Source organism: Pristis pectinata, chromosome 11 (assembly GCF_009764475.1).
Source record: "Pristis pectinata isolate sPriPec2 chromosome 11, sPriPec2.1.pri, whole genome shotgun sequence".
Classification (NCBI taxonomy): domain Eukaryota; kingdom Metazoa; phylum Chordata; class Chondrichthyes; order Rhinopristiformes; family Pristidae; genus Pristis; species Pristis pectinata.
Genome location: NC_067415.1, coordinates 16,651,663 through 16,672,709, shown reverse-complemented (window position 1 = coordinate 16,672,709; position 21,047 = coordinate 16,651,663). Strand labels below are relative to the sequence as shown.

General features: G+C 40.1%; 1 protein-coding gene across 16 annotated transcripts in view; it reads left to right on the top strand.

Annotated features, from left to right (window-relative positions):
• Positions 1-21,047, top strand: part of LOC127575749 (inositol polyphosphate-4-phosphatase type I A) — a 165,021-nt gene that overhangs the window by 20,234 nt on the left and 123,740 nt on the right. For 11 of the 16 annotated variants that reach the window (XM_052025796.1, XM_052025790.1, XM_052025795.1 and 8 more), the window contains one exon: positions 15,764-15,857. The exons of 4 other annotated variants lie outside the window; for them this stretch is intronic. The gene's annotated coding sequence lies outside the window, so the exon portion shown is untranslated. Of the gene's footprint in view, positions 1-15,763; positions 15,862-21,047 lie in introns of all 16 variants that reach the window. One more of the 16 variants, XM_052025782.1, reaches the window with a different exon arrangement.

Genomic DNA, 21,047 nt, shown 5'->3' with positions numbered 1-21,047 from the left:
GTTTTAATTTCTTTGGCCAAACTAGTGACTGAGGAGTGATTGCTAGGTTACATTTTAGAGTACTTAATTAAAAACTGGCAAACATGAAGGAAGGGAAAGGCATTTTGGTTTATATAAACATAAGAGGTTGAATTTCATTGCAAAGATTGTTTCACTAATGAAACAAGTGGCTGTCTGGAAATTAAAATTTGGATAGAAGTAGTATAATTCCTGAAAATTACACTTTTTCTGCCTTTTGAATTGGTGCACTAATGATGATTTTAACTTCTCAGTAACGTGAATAAAAGATAAGCACATGCTGTCTGTCTCAGTCACTTCTGTTGATCACTTTCCTAATTGAGTATTGTTATGAAAGCTGTGTAATAGCTAAGTGAGGAGGTTGAGTTGCTCTGGTTAATTAGCAGCTTGTTCTTTGCATGTTATTGAACTAGAACAATGGCACTGTATTTTTGACTGAATGCAACAATTTTTTTAATATATTTTTTATCAGCTGAGGAATGTTGTATATTAATTATTTGGCCTTAATTTTTAACTGCTGCCACACAAATTTCTTAACTATCTGACATCTATGAATGTACATAAGAAGTGATCCAAAGTGTTTGTGAATATCTCCACTATCTGAATGAAAAACACGATGATGCTGGAGGAACTCAGCAGGCGAGGCAGCATGCGTGGAGAAAAGCAGGCGGTCAATGTTTCGGGTCAGGACCCTTCTTCAGGACTGAAGATAAGAAAAGTGGAAGCCCAATATATATGAGGGAAAAACAGAGCAGTGATAGGTGGACAAAAGAGGGGAGGTGGGGTGGGCACAGGGCGGTGACAGGTAGATGCAAGTAAGAGATGGTGATAGGCAGGTGCGGGGGAGGAGGGGAGAGCAGATCCACCAGGGGATGGGTAAAATATAAGGAGAGAGGGAAAAAAACAAAAGAGGCTAGGAAAGGGGAGAAGCAGCATGGTGGGGGGGAGGGGGTTTGTGGGGAAGGGGGTGGGGATTACCTAAAGTGCAAGAATTCAAGATTCATGCCATTGGGCTGCAAGGTTCCAAGACAGAAAATGAGGCGCTGTTCCTCCAGTTTGTGCTTGGAATTCTCCTGGCAGTGGAGGAGGCCAAGGACTGTCATATCAGTGATAGTGTGGCAGGGGGAGTTGAAGTGACTGGCAACGGGGAGATGCAGATCGCAGTTACGGACAGACCGCAGGTGTTCTGCGAAACGGTCACCTAGTCTGCGTTTGGTCTCACCAATGTAGAGGAGGCCAGTATCTGTTTTGCTCAGCTCCCTGTAGTTTTGAATTATCCCGTTGAAAACTGGACGGATCTCTTTTCTGAAGCTGATGTTCTTTATTGTGATCTCAAGAAGAGGAGTGGTGTGTACAGAAGGCTATTACAGATAGCCACAGGCATCAGCTGAAATGTTGCATTTCCACAGGGAAACTACTGAGACTTAATACAGAATACAAAAGTAATAAAGATTTGAGACTGAAACCTGTCAATATTTCTTCAGAGCAAAAGGAGAACTAGTTTCAGAACTATACTGGGAGTTAACGTGGAAATGAGGTAATACTTGCATGGAATACAAAATTCCCATTACGCATAATGAATGAAAAGGCTTGTGGGCAGTCATATGACCATTCACAATACACAATCCAAAAGATTTTTTAACTGCAAATTTCTTGTTTTAAAATGCAACCATTTTGAAGATTATGATGAAGGTTGGTCCCTTTGTCCAAAATAGGTTAGCATACAAGGTGGAGGCTGGGTAAATGGCTCAAGCTATGAAAATCAAAAAGTACTGGAAACACTCAGGTTAGGCAGCAACCGTGGAGAGAGAAATGAGTTTAATGTTAGTTTGAAGATCTTTCATCGTACTTAAGAAAGTAAGTTCGGAAGAGGTGGGGGAGGGATGGAAGGGATGAAAGGAATATCTCTGATAGAGTGAAGCCAGTATGATTGGGGTGATTCCAATGTTTACAGTGTGATCTGGTTACGTTAATGAGAGGAGTTAGAGAGAAAATAAACACAAGGTCATATAATACTGTGGAATGCACATTAGGATTGTTGCTGAACTTGAAGCTAAAAGGAGAATGTTACAAGTGCCCAGCATGTCTGTAGCTTGACCTATAGTTTACCTGCTGATTAAAAATTTACTGCAAGTTTTAATGGAAAATTATTCTATATCTCTGAAAGAATCCATACACTACTCATAAAAATTGATCTCAATCCAAAACTTGATGGATGATGCTCTCAAAGTGACATGTGGTTTTACTAGGTGCCAGGCAGCACATTTTCCACACTTGAACCTTGATTATGCTGTTACACAATATGGGTGGTAGTAGAACGAAATTGATTTTGTAGGGAAGCGAAGTGCCTGAGCTTTAATATGTTCAAGTCTGAAATCTTAATAGTCAACTGTGGAATCCATCTTGCTCAATACAAATCTGACCTGAAGCCATGCACTGCATTTCTTAAGGTGGACTGAAAGTATTAGATTATAAACATGGGTTGTTTTATTTTTAAAAAAAGTGCACTAATATCGCATGTTTTTCTTTAACAGTGGTTAGGGATAAGTGAAATATTGGCATGGTATTTTTGTTTCTTTAAAGAATGCGTTCTTTTACTTTTCCCCAAATCTCAATGTGTTATTGTGGTGATCAAATGTGGATGAAAGTAAAAACGAGGAGATCAAATAGGAGTTTTCTATGAACTGAGAGTAAGAAATTAAATGGGACCAACATTTGCACATGCAATGCACTCCACTCCATTTTACAAAAAATGTATCGTTCCATACTGTTTAGTAAGTCTATGGTAAAACATTGGAAGGATAAATGAAATTTTATGTACAAGATGGTTGAACATTTTTCTCAGCATTTCTTTACCCCATGCCACACACTGTTCTTAGAACATAGAACATGGAACAGCACAGGAACAGGTCCTTCAGCCTATGATGTTGTGCCAAACTAATTAAACTAGTAATTAAATTAGTTTAATTAAATGCCTAACAAAACTAATTCCTTCTGCCTACATAATATCCATATCCCTGCATTGTCTTCATATTCATGTGCCTAAGAGCCTTTAAAACACCTCTATTGTATTTGCTTCCACTACCACCCCGGCAGCACAATCCAGGCACTCACCACTCTTTTTAAACTTGCTCTGCACATCTCCTTTGAACTTGCCTCCTACCTTAAATGCATGTTCTCTAGTTTTAGACATTTCAACCCTGAGGATAAAGATACTGACTGTCTATCTATGCCTCTCATAACCTTATAGATCTCTATCAGGTCTCCCCTCAGCCTCTGCTGCCCCAGAGAAAAGAACACAAGTTTGTCCAACCTCTCCTTGTAGCACATGCCCTCTAATCCAGGAAGCATCCTGCACCCTCTCCAAAGCCTCCACATGCTTCCTATAATGGGACAACCAGTCAATACTCCAGAAGAGGTCTAACCAGAGTTTCATAAAGCTGCAACATAGCTTCCTGACTCTTAAACTCGGTGCTTCAAATAATAAAGGCAAGCATGCCATATTCATTCTTTACCACTCTATCAACCTGTGCAGCCACTTTAAGTGAGCTCTGGACTTGGACCTCAAGGTCCCTCTGTACATCAACACTGTTAAGGGTCTTGCCCAAAGTGCAATACCTCTCACTTGGCCAGATTAAATTCCATCTGCCATTTTCCCACCCATATCTGCAACTGATCTATATACCGCTGTATCCTTTAGGAATCTTCTACACTATCCACAACACCATCAATCTTTGTATCATCTGCGAGCTTACTAACCCACCCATCCACATTTTCATCCAAGTCACTTATATATGTGACAAACAGCAGAGGTCCCAGTATAGATCCCTGCTTTTCTTGGACAAGTGTGCATTCAATCAGCCTATTCCCAGGACCCAACCAGGATGGTTCAAAATAGTTTAACAGAAATCCACAAACTGGCACGTCACCAAATTGATTTTTTTTTCTTTAAATTCTCGTAGCTACTACTTCTCTATACCTTAGCCTTCTAACAGCATGGTCAACACTGGAACCTCATTATTTCAGAACCCAGACTAAAAAAAATTATTATCCCTAGGTTAATTTACAACAGAGACAGTACAACAGTTAAACTAACTGGATTAAACAAAATTGAGCATGGAATTTATATATTTAAAAATAAGTTCTTTTGGGGTGATTATGTAAAGCTATGTAATAGCCTTGAAGGTGATCATGGGCTGTTGTCAGCCATGTAGAGGCTTACAGAACGCAAACAGGCCCTTTGGCCCACTGAGTCCATGCCAACCATTGGGTACCCATTTATATTAATCCCATATTATTCTCCCCACATTTGCATCAAATCCCTCAGATTCTACTACTCACCTACACACTAGAAACAATATACTGTGGCCAACTAACCTATCAATCTGCCTGTCTTCAGCATGTGGGATAAAATTGGAGCACCAGGAGGAAACCAGCATGGCTTTGTGAAGGGCAGATCATGTCTCACAAGCCTGATAGTGTTCTTTGAGGAGGTGACCAGACAGATTGATGAGGATTTTAGACATGGACAGATTGACATGAATTTTAGTAAGGCATTTGAAAAGGTTCCACATGGTAGGCTGCTTCAGAAGGTCAGAGGACATGGGATCCAGGGAAGCTTGGCCGTGTGGATTCAGAATTGGCTTGCCTGTAGAAAGCAGAGGGTTGTGGTGGACGGAGTGCATTCAGATTGGAGGGCTGTGACTAGCGGTGTCCCACAAGGATCGGTTCTGGGACCTCTGCTTTTCACAATTTTTATTAATGACTCGGATGAGGGGGTGGAAGGGTGGTTTGGCAAGTTTGCAGACGACACAAAGGTTGGTGGTGTTGTGGATAGTGTGGAGGATTGTTGAAGATTGCAGAGGGACATTGATAGGATGTAGAGCTGGACTGAGAGGTGGCAGAGGGAGTTCAATCCAGAGAAGTGCGAGGTGGTACACTTTGGAAGGCCAAACTCCAAGGCGGAGTACAAAGTTAATGGCAGGATTCTGGGTAGTGTGGAGGAGCAGAGGGATCTGGGGGTCCATATCCATAGATCCCTCAAAGTTGCCTCACAGGTGGATAGGGTAGTTAAGAAAGCTTATGGGATGTTAGCATTCCAAAGTCGTGGGATCGAGTTTAAGAGCCGCAAGGTAATGATGCAGCTCTAAAAATTCTGGTTAGACCACAGTTAGAGTACTGTGTCCAGTTCTGGTCACCTCATTATAGGAAGGATGTGGAAGCATTGGAAAGGGTGCAGAGGAGATTTACCAGGATGCTGCTTGGTTTAGAGAGTATGCATTATGAGGAGAGACTAAGGGAGCTGGGGCTTTACTCTTTGGAGAGAAGGAGGATGAGAGGAGACATGATAGAGGTGTATAAAATATTAAGAGGAATAAATAGAGTGGCCAGCCAGCACCTCTTTCCCAGAGCACCAGTGCTCAATTCAAGAGGGCATGGCTTTAAAGTAATGGGCAGGAAGTTCAAGGGAGATATCCAGAGAGTGGTTGGGGCATGGAGTGCGCTGCCTGAGCTGGTGGTGGAGGCAGGTACATTGGTCAAGTTCAAGAGATTGCTAGATAAGCATATGGAGGAATTTAAAATAGAGGGATATGTGGGAGGAAGGGATTAGATAATCTTAGGCAAGGTTTAAAGGTTGGCACAACATTGTGGGCCGAAGGGCCTGTATTGTGCTGTACTGTTCTATGATTCTATGAAACCCAGTTAGTGGCAGCGAGAATGTGCAAACTCCACACAGACAGGACTGGAGATCAGAATTGAATCCAGGTTGTTGCAGCTGTGAGGTAGCAGCACTACCAGCTGCGCCCCTATGCAGCAAACAGTGGTATGGACCAGGGATGGAAGTGGTATGGTGGGATCCATTTCATCAAGTACATGTGCACAGAGTGAGTTTTTACAACCAGTGGATAGCTAGCTACAAATTATCAGCCTAGTTGTATTCACTTTCTTGGTGGGATTTGAGTTAACAACCTCAGAATTACTGATTCAGTATTAAAACCACTGCATTTTCCTTTAAAGTTCACACTGCCCTTATTCAAGGATATTCTTGATTTATTATCATGGGTATAAAGTGTTTAATACACCAAGGAAATCGGGTTGTTGTAGCATTTATGTAATCCAGAAGTAGTTTAATTGGGCCAGGTTACTCTGCTTTTCTTTCATTCATTTATTGGGATTTGGGCCACACTTGTGATCCTTTTATTGAAGATATTCCTATGATGCTGTGGAATATGGAGATCCAGGATTGAGATCTGGTGATAATGAAAGAGGGTGATCTATTTCCAAGGCAGATATGATGTGCGACTTGGGGACTGGAAATCTGCAGGTGTTCCCATACGCCTGCTGCCATTGTCTTGGCAGTGAAGGTTGCAGGTTTAGAAGGTGCTGTTGTAGCAGCCGAGGCAAGTAGCAGCATCGTATTTTGCAGATAGGGCACACGCGGTGCACAGTTGCTGGAGGAAGTTAATGTTTAATGCATAGGATGCTTTCTCCTTGATGGTGTTGGGCTTTTTGAGCATTGTTGTAGCTGCAGCCATGCAGACACATGGAGAGTACTTTGTCACCTTCCTGACATCTGCCTTGCAACCACAGTATTTGTGTGGCAGATACAATTGAATTTTGATTATTGATTGATGTATTGCTAATCAATCTACTGTGCAGAAAAACTCTGAATCCGGACAGTGGATCATGTGATTTATTAATGGAAGAGGGAAAGTACAGTGTACCCCCGCGACACGGCAATTTGGGTAACAGAAATTCACCCTTATGGAACTCGTAAATCATTAACAAAAAATTTGAGATCCGGAATAAAAATTTGCTCTTACCAACTTGTGTGAGGAAAAAAAGAACTTAGTAAATTAGAGTTTACTAGTAAAAACTTTGGATCTCAAAAGAGACAACAAATTTTGGTCAAGGGTTCATGTTATGGAAAATCGCGATACAGATTATATCCTAGGAACGTGATCTCTTGGTAACTTCTATTATGGTATTTCCATTGAGTAACTAATTTCAACTGTGGGGTTGCAATTTTTAAGAAGAAGACTCTTTTAATTAACTAAATGGTTATGTGTAATCAAAGTTTTGCAAATGGAGCAGTGTTCTGTTTTAATGATGTGCTTTTCCTGCAGTTTAATTTATAGAAGTGCCCCTTGTAGCACGTTATCTTTACAATCAGAATACCTATCAAGGACAGGTTACCATTTAGAACTGAATTATTTGTGGTCTTGCAATAATCCACAGAGGCTGGTTACCAGTACTACTCCTGTTACTTCCATGAGGCTTTTTTAAAAGATCCAGATTAACATCTGAATGCAACTGTATGCACCAGATATACCAAACATAGCACTCTGCAAGATCATAGTGTCCAATACTGTATTTACTGTTTTTTCTAAAATTAGAAGAATATTATTAAAGTTAATTTATTAATTCCTCCAGTGGAGTTGAAAAGAAGATAGTGTATTATAGGTTTGGGGTCATGGTATAGGTATATTTGATGCTTATATCTAAATAAATTGTACATCAACAATTACACCAGTTTGTTTTAAATTTCTGTTTCTCTCATGAAAATTTTCAGGGAATTCCTTGGCTGAAGATATTTTTTTCTCATAGGTTAGTTTTTTTTCATGGTCATAGTGTTAATGCAACAAGGAAACAGGCCCTTTGGCCCAATTTATGCATGCTGACCAAGGTGCCTACCTAAGCTAGCCCATTGGCTGCATTCGACCCATGTCCCTTTAACCCTTTCCTATACATGTTCACGTCCAAATGTCTTTAAAACAATGTAATTGAACCTTCCTCTGCCACTTCCTCTGACAGCTCATTCTGTATACCCTTCTGTGTGGGGGAAACCTCCCTCTCAGATCCCCTTTAAATCTTTCCCCTTTTATCTTAAACCAATGCTTTTGAGTTTTAGACTCCCCTACTCTGAGGCAAAAAGACTGACTATATACCCTATCTATGCCTCTCTCAATTTTACAAACCTCTATTAAGTTCACCCCTGGATGGCTGATAGTATAGCACCAGAAGTGGGCAAATCCAGAGATGTAGAAACAAGAGAGTTTATGGATGAGTATGGGGATAGTGGTGGGTGCACAGATGTGTGAGGATGTGGTGGGGTCTGAACGTACACCTGGAAACCAGTTTTGCTTGGTAACCACAGAAATAATGCAAGAATGGATCTTGTGTATGAGCTTCACAGATAGTAGAGTATTGAATATTTAATAATCATTGTTTTGCTGCAAATATTAATTGGACTGCTATAACTGACAAAGTAGATCATGTAATTTAATGGTTGGACTAAAATAATGTTGTTGGCTTTATTTTAAGAATCATACACTGAAGTTTCGGGCAAAATTGTGCATTTCAATATAAGGTGGCACTTGAAGCTCCCCATCTTCTGACTCTGAGATGAAAACTGGGTTGTTACTTTTCTCACTACTGTTTTTGTTCAGTATCACATTTGATTTTATCTGCTCCTAATGATTCTTTGAATGCTTATCGAACAGTAAGAGCAAATCACCTGTTTGCTAATGAGTGGGAATGCAAAAAGACTTTTTTCTCTCCTGTTGGGAAAATGCTTTAAAAGTCAAAGCTACCCAGTGCAGAGTCACCACGAGGTGAGAAAGATAAAATGGGAAGAAGTGATTATGCCAGACATAGATTGGATTTTAAAAGCTCTGTAGAAGGAAAGAAGGTCTGTGAAAGACAAGTGATTTCAGAGGTTTAAGGACAGGAGAAAAGAATGTGTTAGATTTGGATGCTTTTAATTTTACCACCATGGGCATGTGGGGGGAGAAAAGGAGTCTGCAGCGCGACACCTTTGGAGCCCGAAGAAGAATTGGCCAGCTTAAGTGAGTGCTGTTCAAGATGGGGCCAAATAAAGCCATCCCATTCTCCCACTAAATTTTCCTGTTTGTACATTCCCATTGATTCTACCATCCACCAACACTATGGGCAGTTTTTGTTTTACATTGGCCAATTAATCTACCATCCACCAACACTATGGGCAGTTTTTGTTTTACATTGGCCAATTAACCTATGTCTGTGGAATGTGGGAGGAAATGGGAGTGCTCAGAGGAAACCCACATGATCAGGGGGTAAACATGCAAACTGTGCAAAGTACACAGTGACTGGATTGAAATCTGGTCATTGGAACTGTGAGGAAGCAGCTCTATTTGCTATGCTACAGTGCTGCTGCAATGGTCCAATTAAAAGTCAAGACCTATGGAGCTTCTGAGAAAGTGGTAAGCTCTATGTTCAGAGGTAAACTGTAAAGGTAATGCATCAAGCCATTCAGCAAGATACATGAGCTGAATTTTTTTTAATATAAGGTTAGCTGCTCATACCTTCCTTTCAGTGGGGCATACATTTCCCACATCACTAGTCAGAAGGCCAGATACATTTCTTCCTTATCCAACCTCAGAAGCCACTATACCATGCAGCAAAAGCTTTGTTTGAAATCCTCAATTTCATGTAAATCTGCCTGTCTTTGAGCGTAAAATCAGGAATGGAAACTTGGCTGGAATAGCAGTTCAAAGCCCATTGTGTCCATAGCAGCTCTTAAAGCCACTGAAAGACTTGTATCCATTAGCAGAGAACCCCATGTTTATATGATGGTGTATCAATGCCTACCAGTACCACACACCAATGTTATATAATGATGTACATGTTTCCATCAGTACTGTACCCATGCTACGCTGTGATAGACCTTTTTCTCATCAACATTGTCCAAGTATTATATAATGACACCTGTGCCCACCAATGTTGTATCCCATTGTTTTACAGTAAGAGAGTAACAGACTATATCTGTGTTATACTATGACACATCCACTCCAGTCAGTTTCCCAGTCTTGGGCGCAGTCAGGTCCTTGTTCTCGAGCCCAATTTCAGGCATGTTCTGGATGGCCAGAAGAAAAAATCTAGTTCTACCTCTGAACTTTGACCTCCAGTGCACTCTTCCTGATACCTCTGCTTAGTGGTGCCACTGTCTGCTCCTTTTAAGTGGGGACTGTTGGCAGGCCAACTATTGGCATTTGGCATGATGAGCAACCAGATGGAACAAGAGAGGACACTGTAGGGATGCAAAAACCGTAGTGATGTGAATTAAGGGGTTAGTGACCAAAGGATATTTAACAGATTCATGTCAGGGGTGACGTGAAAGTGCTTTAAGAGACATACATGAGTCCTTAAGAACCAACTGTGACTCTGGAGTCTCTGGTTGCTGATCCTGGGTCTAAACAAGGAGAGTAGCAAATATATTGAAAGAATTCTATTGGCACTGAGCACTGGTATACTTGCAAAGTAATCAAGACTTTATAATATTTATCAGCATTCACCTTTGTAAAACCTGTACATCCAGTGGGAATAAATTCAACAATTCAGAGCTTCAGTGAAGATGTCAAGTAGAGTGTGCCATAATTTTCCATCCTTCAACAGTGTGTGAAAGTTGAAGGGGATATTGTATTTAAGTGGTCTCTTGACATCCTAGAAGCAAGCTAATGATCTTAGAAGTACTATTTGTTAATCAATTCCCAATTTTATCTGAAAATGGGAAACTTCTCTTTACACCAAACTGTTTTTAAGTTTAAAAGTTGGGGTGGAATGGACAACACTTTTAAACATTACCTAAAATTTATTTCAAAGTACTTGTAATGTTAAAGTAGAAATGTGATTTTTGATTTAATTGGGACTAAACAGTGAGATTGAGTATCGGTAAGAAGGTTGATCTATTACAAGAGCATGGGCAAATAACAGTTATTAATACAATGAAGGATGTGTAGAAGAACATGTGGTTTACTTTTCATGCAATTTGTGTTATTTGGTTATTAGATTACAGAGAGAACACTATCTTTGTATATGCACTAAAGTTAAAGATCTTGGCGATTTGAGCTCTTGAAGAAATTGGATTATTTTTAGTAAATATTTATTGTGTTAGCTTTTGTTACGAAGTTATTCAAGGAGAAGATTATAATTAAAATAAATTCTCCTGTTGTTGGATATTCTTTTAACAGCTGAATCCTTTTTCTTGATCTTTGCTCTTCTACACCATTAATTCAATGGGATGTGTTTCATTTATTTTTTTTAGTGGCAAAATCAATGCCCTTATCTCTTTGTTGTTAAGTTCCACATTGCCTACTTTCTGATTTCTCTCTGGAGTCCCTTAACTGAACATCAATTTGTTGCTTGGTCAATAAGAAAGGCAGCATAACAGGATAGCAAGATAAAAGCCATCAGTAAAGGAGAAAGAATATGACATTTAAAACAAAAACTGTCTATTGATGCCAATTGGAGATGGAATATGACTTGTGGGACTTGCAGGAAATGGTCTTTGATTCAACATAGACTGTAGCCTTTTATAAGTGATTTAAAATTTTTTTATGAACTTGAGAAAAACTATTTGTGATCAAAACTTCTCTGGTATCTTTCCTTTAAAACAGGACAACTTCCCCAGCAAAATGCAGTGAGTGCAGGGTAATTGCATACATTCTGTGCATAGGATCAATCCCTGTCACTTTGTGCTGGTATCTTCATTCAGTTGAGCAAAATCTTGCACTTGGTTCTCCTTCCCTTTGTCCACTCCCTTTCACTGTATATATTTTCTCTTTTTTAAGTCAAAGTTCACTTTGCTGCAATCCACTTGTGCTTGCCTGGGTCAGATGCAGGGGTCTGCTTCCCTAGCCTTCCAACCTGTCAAGTCCAGCTGTGAGTTCTCCAGTGACTGGGTCAAGGGCAGTTTCGTGTGGAGGCCCTGCCTCTAAGTTCAAAGATTTGGCAAAAGTTTGTTTTATGTCAAAACTATCACTGATTTTAAGTTTCTAAGTTATTTAAGTTTCTAAGCATTCAGAGACATCTAAAATTGTAAAAAAAATTGTACAACCTTTTTACAATAAAAGTTGATTAAAAATACTTAAACTGAAGAAAAAGTACTTGTGGGAAAACCAGGTTGCCTCTTTTGGCTCCAGTAGTGTACTACAAGTCTCAATGGAATCAATGGGGTCTAGTATCCAAGGTGCTACTTCAGGTCAGGCCTGGAGCCCATGATCATGGTAGATAGACTGTTGCTGTTTTAGAGTGCTCATTTGTATTATCTGTATTTTTGTATTATCCATAGTAGTGCTTCTCTCTGTTACAATGGATAATCAAGAGTCAACTCCAACACATCATGCAATGTAGTATCAGTAAAACTTCTGGTTAGATCGGGGTGATAAGCAATCAGTCCCAGTTCAAATATACACTTCCTTTTTATGTTTACCTTCTGCCAATATTCTTGTCAACTCCCTCCGCTATGTAGTCTTGTGACAATGCAAACTTTAATAAAATATGTAAAGAATTTAATTTTTAACAGTTGAGTTCACCCATTATCACACATTTATTTTTCAGAGTTAGCTGTTTTATAATTTTGCACTGTGATCTACATGCTTTAGCATCTGCAAGTTCTAGTCTGTGCTGCCTAATCTTTGGCTTTTCTGCCATGGTGTTCAATGCGGTAGACTGCAATTTCAGCAATTGTAGTTTTGAAGCAATCATGAAAGGAAGGTTGGTATTTTATTGGTAATTTAGTAACATTGATAAAAATGTAATTTGTAGTGCAGTATTGATGAGAATGAACAAAATGTGTAATGTGAGCTGTGAAAAGACAAGTCGTAGCTGCAAGGTTGGAATGGGCAGTGTGAAACAGATGTATTGCAGAAACTGCAGATAAAAACAGCACTTCGAAACTGCAAAGATCAAAAGTACAAAGGCTGACTTCAACTGTCCCTCTGAGAAAAAAAAAGGAATGATTATATTTTGCTAAATGAATCTTAGAATGCATTTTAATCCATTGAATTACTTTGAGGTACACCAGTAATGCTGCTTATCTAATAGTTTTTTTGTACCAATGCTGTTTTATTTAATTTGAGTATGATTTTTGCCACTTAACATATAAGCATGGCTTTTAAACCTATTAAATTCTACGGTGCTGCTGATCTTTTCCCTAACATGCATCCTAGGTTATAGGCATCCTTTCCCTTGTGCTGAGTAATATGAGATTATTGTCCAAATCTGCTTAGAACACAATGTCCCTCTCAGTGAACCCTGATTCTAGGATTATTCTTTCTCAAGTGAAGTTGTGCTTTCCATAGCATATTAATATGCATTTCCTCGGATGTCACTGCCTTTAGAAGAATCCATTTTTATCTCTTTTTCATCTATTTGAGGCCTTTTGGGTATATTATTGATGTGTTGGGTGGGCAGTATTCATTATAAATTGTTACACTACTTCACAGTTAAGCCCTGTCCTACCTCAGCAGTTTTGTCTGCTTTTTTAATGTCCAAATTTGATGATACACAATTTGCCTTAGTAAATTTATCAGAGGACTAAACGCATTTTCAATGGCAACCTCGTATCCTTGCTGCCCACTCTATCTTCATCCCTGACCAGACCGTTTGTAACCTTGAATTGTGTTCCTCTTCCAGTTTGATGTCTGATTTTTTTTTTCATCTCTATAAACAATGTTTGCACCTGCCCCTCCCTCTGTCACTTTTCAGCTGCAAGCCTCTTTTTTATTGCTGTTTATTTGTAATAACCTTATCTTTCATTGATAGCATGGAGGTATTAAAAAAGTTGGTTGATCTTAAAATAGATAAGCCACCAGGACCAATTAGGATGCATTATAGGATTTCGAGGGCAGTACTGGAGGAAGCCACGGAGTAATTAATCATGATCTTCCAGTACTGTTTGGATATGGGGGAGATGCCAGAGGACTGGAGAACAGTGAATGTTATTCCCTTGTTTAAAAAGGAAATGAGTAAGGATAAGCCCAGTAACTGCAGGCTAGTCAATTTAACCTTGGTGGTGGTAAAGCTTTTTAAGTTGGTTAATTGTAAGACAATCAGGGGTCATGATCAGTGGTTGTTTTTTGGATGGAGGGAGGGTGAATATTGGTGTTCCCCAGAGATTGGTGTTGGGTTCATTTCTCTTATTGATCTACATTTATGTTCTGGACTTGGGGTTGCAAGCCTCAATTTTTAAATTTGAAGATGACACAAAATTTAGCATCATTATGGATAATTATTGCAACAGAGGATATAAGCTAGCAGGTCAAGTTTAATGTGAGGTGAAACATTTCAGTTGGAAGAATGAGGAGAACCAACATAGAATAAAGGATTCTGTTTTAAAAGAGGTGAAGGGGCAGAAGGACCTGAGGATAGATGTGCACAAATCATTGAAAGTGACAGTGCAGTGGTTAATAAGACTTGCACAATTCTGGGCTTCATCAATAGAGGCATAGAGTATAGAAGCAGTGAAGTTATGCTGAACCTTTGTAAAGCCTTAGTATGGACTCAGCAAGAGTACTGTATTTAGTTCTGGTCACCACATTCCAGAAAAGATGTGAAAGCATTAGAGAGGATCCAGAACTAATTTATGGAAGTAGTTCCTAGGATGAGGGAGTACAGTTACAAGTATAGATTAGAGAGGTTGGGAGGAGAAGACTGAGGGAAGAGTTGATGAAAGGTCTGAACAGAATGGATAGGGGAAAGCTGTTTTCATTGAGTCCTAGAGACCTACAGCACCAAAGCAGGCCTTTCGATCCACTGAGTCGGTGTCAACCATCAACCACCCATTTATACTAATTACCATTTCCCTTTCATTCTCCCCATGTTTTCATCAACTCTTTTTTTTTCTTCCCCCCCCCCCCCCCCCCCCCCCCCCCACCCACTCACCTTGGTACTATGGGCAATTTACAATTGCCAATTAACCTATCGAGTCTGGTCTCGCCAATGTAGAGGAGGCCACTTCAGGATTCCACCTTCACCCTCCCCACATCTGGCTCCATTACCATTTTTGTTTCCTTGCCTGCATCCACCTATAACCCACCTGCCTCCGTCTCAACTGTTCCCCTCCCCCCTTCTTTATACCGCTATCCTTCCTTTCCACTCTCTGCCCTGATGCAGGGTCTTGACCTGAAATGTCAACAATTCATTCCCCCGCGCCCCTCCCCCCCCCCCCCCACACAGATGTTGCTCAATATGCTGAGTTCCTCCAGCAGATAAATTTTTTTTGCTCCAGATTCCAGCATCTTGTGTCTCTTGAGTCCTTTGTGACACAGTAGGCCAGTGCTGCATTTAATTTGATGAGGAAACTGTTAGCAGGTTATAATGAATATGTTGGAAATTGCCCTTCTTGCACAATTGATGCTTAAAGGAAAAACATAACTGCTTATTCATTAAAAGCATGATTTGCAATTTCTCCTTGGCATGTTAAGGGCGTAGTGTGTTGTATTTGTTCAATTATAACATTTGGGGAAAATGTTGGGTATGTTGGGTCTACTGGATGTAAACAAAATAGTCCATGCCTCTGAACAACATAGATTAATATCAAGACAAATGTATAGAAAGCATTGTATTATTGTTCTTGCTGTAAGAATATTCTAGTGTCTCTGAATTTGTTGGACTGTTGTTTCAACTGTTTGGCACACTTGCACCATGTTTCTGTCAATTTAATAGAAGGAACACAATCATACTTTGTACATCTCTCATTAATGTTTTGTCCACGTTAAGCCAGATTGTTCCCAATCAAGCCCACCAACTACATTTGTCCTGGAGTTTTTCCAGAAAGCCTAACTAACATGACCATCTCATAAGGCAGAGAGATCTAATCAAACATTTTAGAACAGTGCTAATTGGCACTAAAAATACTAGAAATTAATTAACATCATAAAATCAAATAAATAAAATACTTACCTACACTTACTTTACATTCAAGGTCGATGACTCCACCCCAAATGAATGGTGTGTAGTACCTGTCCCCTTGGCTCAGAGTATTTGTGTGTGACGTTTGATTTCCTGACCAGCAAAAGGTAGGTATGTTTACACCAATATGTTTTGTAATATTGTCACTTACGGAACCAAATACAAATGAGTAACCCATATTATTGTCCCATGATTCATATGAACCTGAGTTTTAACAGTGTGTCTTGTTTATTGGATCTACCTATACATTACATTTGGCAAGTTGCTGAAATTACAAGCTGATAAAATTGGGCATCTGGTGCCATAATGCTCAAGGCAAACAATTGTGTGTCATCTGAACCAATTAACTTGAAAAGTTATAAAATTAATGCAAGGACTGACTGAAAACACTGAACTGAATGTTAAGTTGGAGTTGGGAAAGGAAATAAAGATTAGCTAGATAAAAGGTAAGTTTAAAATTCTACACTTAATGTTCAATAACTAAAACCTGGTGAAATGAGAGTCCACAATTTTAATAGTTAATTTTCAGTGCCGGAGGCTGATAATAATGAATAGTTATTATATCATTTGGAAGGTGTGTAGAGCAAGAGAAACAAGACTTCGACTTAAGTTGGAGACGCGAGACTGCAGAGCTGGGATCTGGAGCAAAAAATGAGCTGCTGGAGAACTCGGTGGGTCAGACAGCATGTGTGGAGGGAAATGGACCCAATGTTTCGGGTCGAGGCCTTTCATCTGGATTACGAGAGTAGAGGGGAGATAGCCAGTGTAAAGAGGTGGAGGGGTGGGGCAAGATCCAGCAAGCAATAGGTGAGCCCAGGTGAGGAGGGGTTGACTGGCAGACGGAGTCGGGTGGGGGAGGGAAGGTGGAGATAGTGACAGAGACTGGGTGGTGATAAATGGAGACAATCACGGCTGCAGCTTGTGAAATCCAATAAAAAGTGAGGTGAAGAGTGGAACCAAATAAGGGAGGGATGGTGGGCAGATGGGAACAGTGGGGGGAAGAGATAGGGGACCCAGTGGGAGGAGTGCATGGGTGATGGGTGTTGTCACAAACCAGCAACAAAAGAAACACACTGAGCATGATTCAGTGTTAAAAACTATTTTATTAATCACTACTTATGATAATACGTAAAATAAAAGTTAAAAAAAAATGTTAGTATGTTAGAATTCAAAAATGTTGAACCTCGAACGTTAACCCCAAAACTAAACTCGTCGTGTGTGTGTGTGTGACAAAGTCCAAAACTCCCAGTTCCTGAATGGTTCTTAAAGTTCAGTTCCGCAAGCCATAAGGTGAAACATGAGCAAGGGCTTCTTCAACAACCACCGTTGTCTGAAGATAAGATGTAGATGTAGAAAAACATAGAGAGAGTACATACGAAATCCAAATGTTCCACGATGGAACCCAAACGACACTTCAGTGTTTACTCGGTAGTGACTTCCTCACCCCGAAAAGCATCCGAACCGTGGTCGTCCACACACAAATACCTGTTTCCTTCTACAGGTCAGCAACAAAGTGAACTCCACCGGATTACTTCCAACTTCCATACATGGATTTCAGTGGCAAACACAGTTATTGTTTCTCATCCATCGATAGAGAAAACAAGCAGGCTGGTGTCTCTCTCCCTTCTCTCTCTCTCTCTCTTTCTTCTTCTTCTTCTTACTTCTTCAACAACGTCATTACGTCCTTTATCTTCTATTGACGTAAGCACGCCCCACACACACATACACACACACTCTCTATCTTAAAGGGACTTTCACTGAGTCCGTAACAGTGTAAAAAAAAAAGGAATGAAACTGGGTGATGGGGGCTGGAGCTAAGTGGAATACAAGGTGCTGTTCGTCCATTTTGCATTTGGCCTTGCCCTGGCAGTGGAGGAGGCAGAGGGCAGATCGATCGTTATGGGAGGGGGAAACAAAATAGCTTGTAACTAGGAGTTCAGGTACACAAGAGATTCTGTAGATGCTGGAATCTGGAGCAACACACAGTACTGGAGGAACTCAGCAGGTCAGGCAGCATCTACGGAGGGAATAAACAGTCGACGTTTCGGGTCGAGACCCTTCATCGGGACTGGAAAGGAAGAGGGCAGAAGCCAGCATAAGGTGGTCAGGGGAGGGGGGAGGAGTACATGTAGGCAGGTGATAGGTAGGTGTGGTGATAGGTGAGTCCAGGTGGGTGGGGGAGGAGGGAGATGTTAAGAAGCTGAGGAATGATAGGTAGAAGAGGCAAAGGGCTGAAAAAGAAGGAATCCGATAGGAGAAGGCAGTGTTCCATGGAATAAAGGGAAGGAGGTGGGGAATAAATGGGCAGGTCATTGGGGGGGGGGGGGGAAGGAGGGAGGAAAAAAGGGGGAGAAGAGGGGAGGGTTTGCCAGAAGTTAGAGAAATCAACGTTGAGGCCATCAGGTTGGAAACTACCAAGGCAAAATATGAGGTGCACTACCAGTAACCCCTCCCCTCTTCTTCCCCTCCCCTTTTTTCTCTCCTTCCCCTCCCCCCCCACCTTTGTCTTCCCTCATTCCTGTGGCCCCCTTCACCTGCTCTCATGAGCTGTCCATCTATTGCCCACTTCCTTTATTCCATGGTTCCCTGCCGTCTCCTACCTGATTCCTCCTCCTCTAGCCCTTTGCTCTTCTACCTGTCACCTCTCAGCTTCTTACATCTCCCCCCTCCCCCACCCACCTACCTTTCCCCCTCACCTGGATTTGCCTATCACCTTCCTGCACATGTTCCTCCCCCTCCCCCGACCTCCTTATTCTTGCTTCCTTTTCAGTCCTGATGAAGGGTCTCGACCTGAAACAGTGACTGTTTATTTCCCTCCATAGATGCTGCCTGACCTGCTGAGTTCCTCCAGCACTTCTTGTGTGTGTTGCTCGGGTAACTGGCTATCTCCCCTCTACTCTTTCAGTCCAGATGAAGGGTCTAAACCCAAAGCACCAACTGTCCATTTCCCTCCACGGTTTCTGCCTGACTCGCTGAGTTCCTCTCACAGTTTCAATTTAAGTTGTAAGATTTAATTTGCACCTACCTACCAAGTATGTCATTCATTTCAGTGGTGTACCAGACAGCAGGTTGCAATTTTTGCAAAAATAACAGTAAAGAAGCAGAGCTCTGACAGCATCATTTAGATTTTTGAGTTTGAACAATCTTTATTGAAGTTGCCATATCATTTGAGCGCGAATAACAGAGTATCGTTGTTCTCATCATTATCTTAACAGAAGATTACAGCTTGGTGTGTTTTTAGATCAGTTGATGACAAATGAATTAATTTTTCTGCTTTGTGCATTCCTCAACATGAAGTATTTCCAGAATATTCATTAGTTTGTTAGCATTAAGACAGGCGAAAAAACTATTAGATCTGGTTTCAGGACAACTGTAATCCATTTATCATTACAACCAAAATATGCATTTTTATCTTTTTTGTCAGTAGTTCTGTAATATTAATCTACTGTTCCACTTCTCATAGATTACTGAGCCCCTTCTTTACACATTGTTTATTCATAGCGGTAATCTTCATTGAACTGGGGTTTTTGTCCCATTACAGTTTCCTGAATCTTGGCAAACCTGGGCTTCTGAATGTAATTGTTTTCCCCACTCATTGATAAAACAGTATGATTTGGATTGTTAGATTTGGTGCATTAATCTTAATCCATTTGTGACCCCTTGCTTCTCTAATTAAACTGGTTCAATGAATAATATGGTAAAAGGTGGCGGTTCCAATATTTGGTACAGTTGGTAGATCAATGGAGATGATTTTGCTTTTCAATCTTTTTAATTCATTCCCCCCCGCCCCCAAGTGCTAACTCTTGCTGGATTTTTCTACATTTTGTACTGCTTTTGTGCCTTTTCTTCTACCAGCATTGATAGTATCAATATGGTTACTGCCCTACACGTATGCTGAACCTGCGTTTTATAATGATCCCACTTTAATCCTTGCATTTAAATGGTTTTAAATTGGAGTATAATCCCTGGATTTAGTTATTTATTGTTACTTATTCAAAGCTACAATTTCTTAAATGTACAATGTACATAACAAAAAATAAATGTTGGAAGTTAATGTGTCCAACATGGCATTTGTGTTATTCAGAATATAATTAGATAGTAATTGGAACAGCTATTTTCCTAAAGAGATCTATGAAGGCTTCATGGGCTTTGATTGTGTAAAGCTAGGAAGGGGAAAAATGAGAGGATGGCAGGGAGGAGCCACAAAAACTATGGTGTAGAAATTGTGAATGGGGAAATAGTCATTTACAAATTTATAATGGGTGATGCATAAAAGAAAAGCTTTAAAAGAACTGACAATAGAGAAATACACATTCTACAGATTTCGAGGATGTTAATAAAAAAAAACCTCGGACTTGAATGAACTTTTGAAGATGTATATGTCCATAGCATTTACCATAGAGGCCATAGAGCTACAGGGTTTTTTGAACAGAATTCAACAAAATGCTGAAATATTTGCTTTTTTTTACTCTTTAAATGTGGATTATATATTTTGTGCTCAGGAATATTTTCTTCATTATAGTCAATGCAATAATGTAATCACACAGCTGATGGTAATTAGAAGATAGAAGAATGTGCATTGCAGGAATATTTTGGGAAGGGAGCTGGGCAGGTGACGCAAAAAGGAAGTGTGCAAAGCTATAATGAAGAAAAGAGAATGAGCTGAGAAAATTATGCATTACGAGAACAAAGAATAAAACCTAATTTAGATTGTTACTTCTCAGATATTTTGTGTTTTTTTTTCTTCTTGTTTAATAATTTTATAGAAACCGTGATTATTGTGAATGTTAAATTGAGCATTTACAGGCAAATTGAGATGGATCTTTTCAAAAGTCTACACAACAGTTATGGAGATGATTAAAATTACCAAAGGAAGAGATGGCCCAATATTGAGCCAAGAGCTCTGATTATTGATTTTTTTTGGAAATTAATGTGGTGTCATCTCAAATGGAAGCTGACTTGACAGGTCAAGTGTAAGGGGGAAGTATACAGTTAATAGCAGGACCCTTAACAAAATTGATGTACAGATGGATCTTGGGGTCTAAGTCCATACCTCCCTGAAAGTGGCCATACATGTAGGTAGGATGGTAAATAAGGCATTACTAGGGGCATAGAGTATAAGAGTCAGGAAGTCATGTTGCAGTTATATAAAACTTTGATTAGGCCGCACTTGTGGTATTATGTGCAGTTCTGGCCACTCCATTGCAGGAAGTATGTGGAGGCTTTGGAAAGGGTTCGGAAGAGGTATACCAGGATGCTGCCTGGATTAGAGGGTATTAGCTATAAGGAGAAGTTGG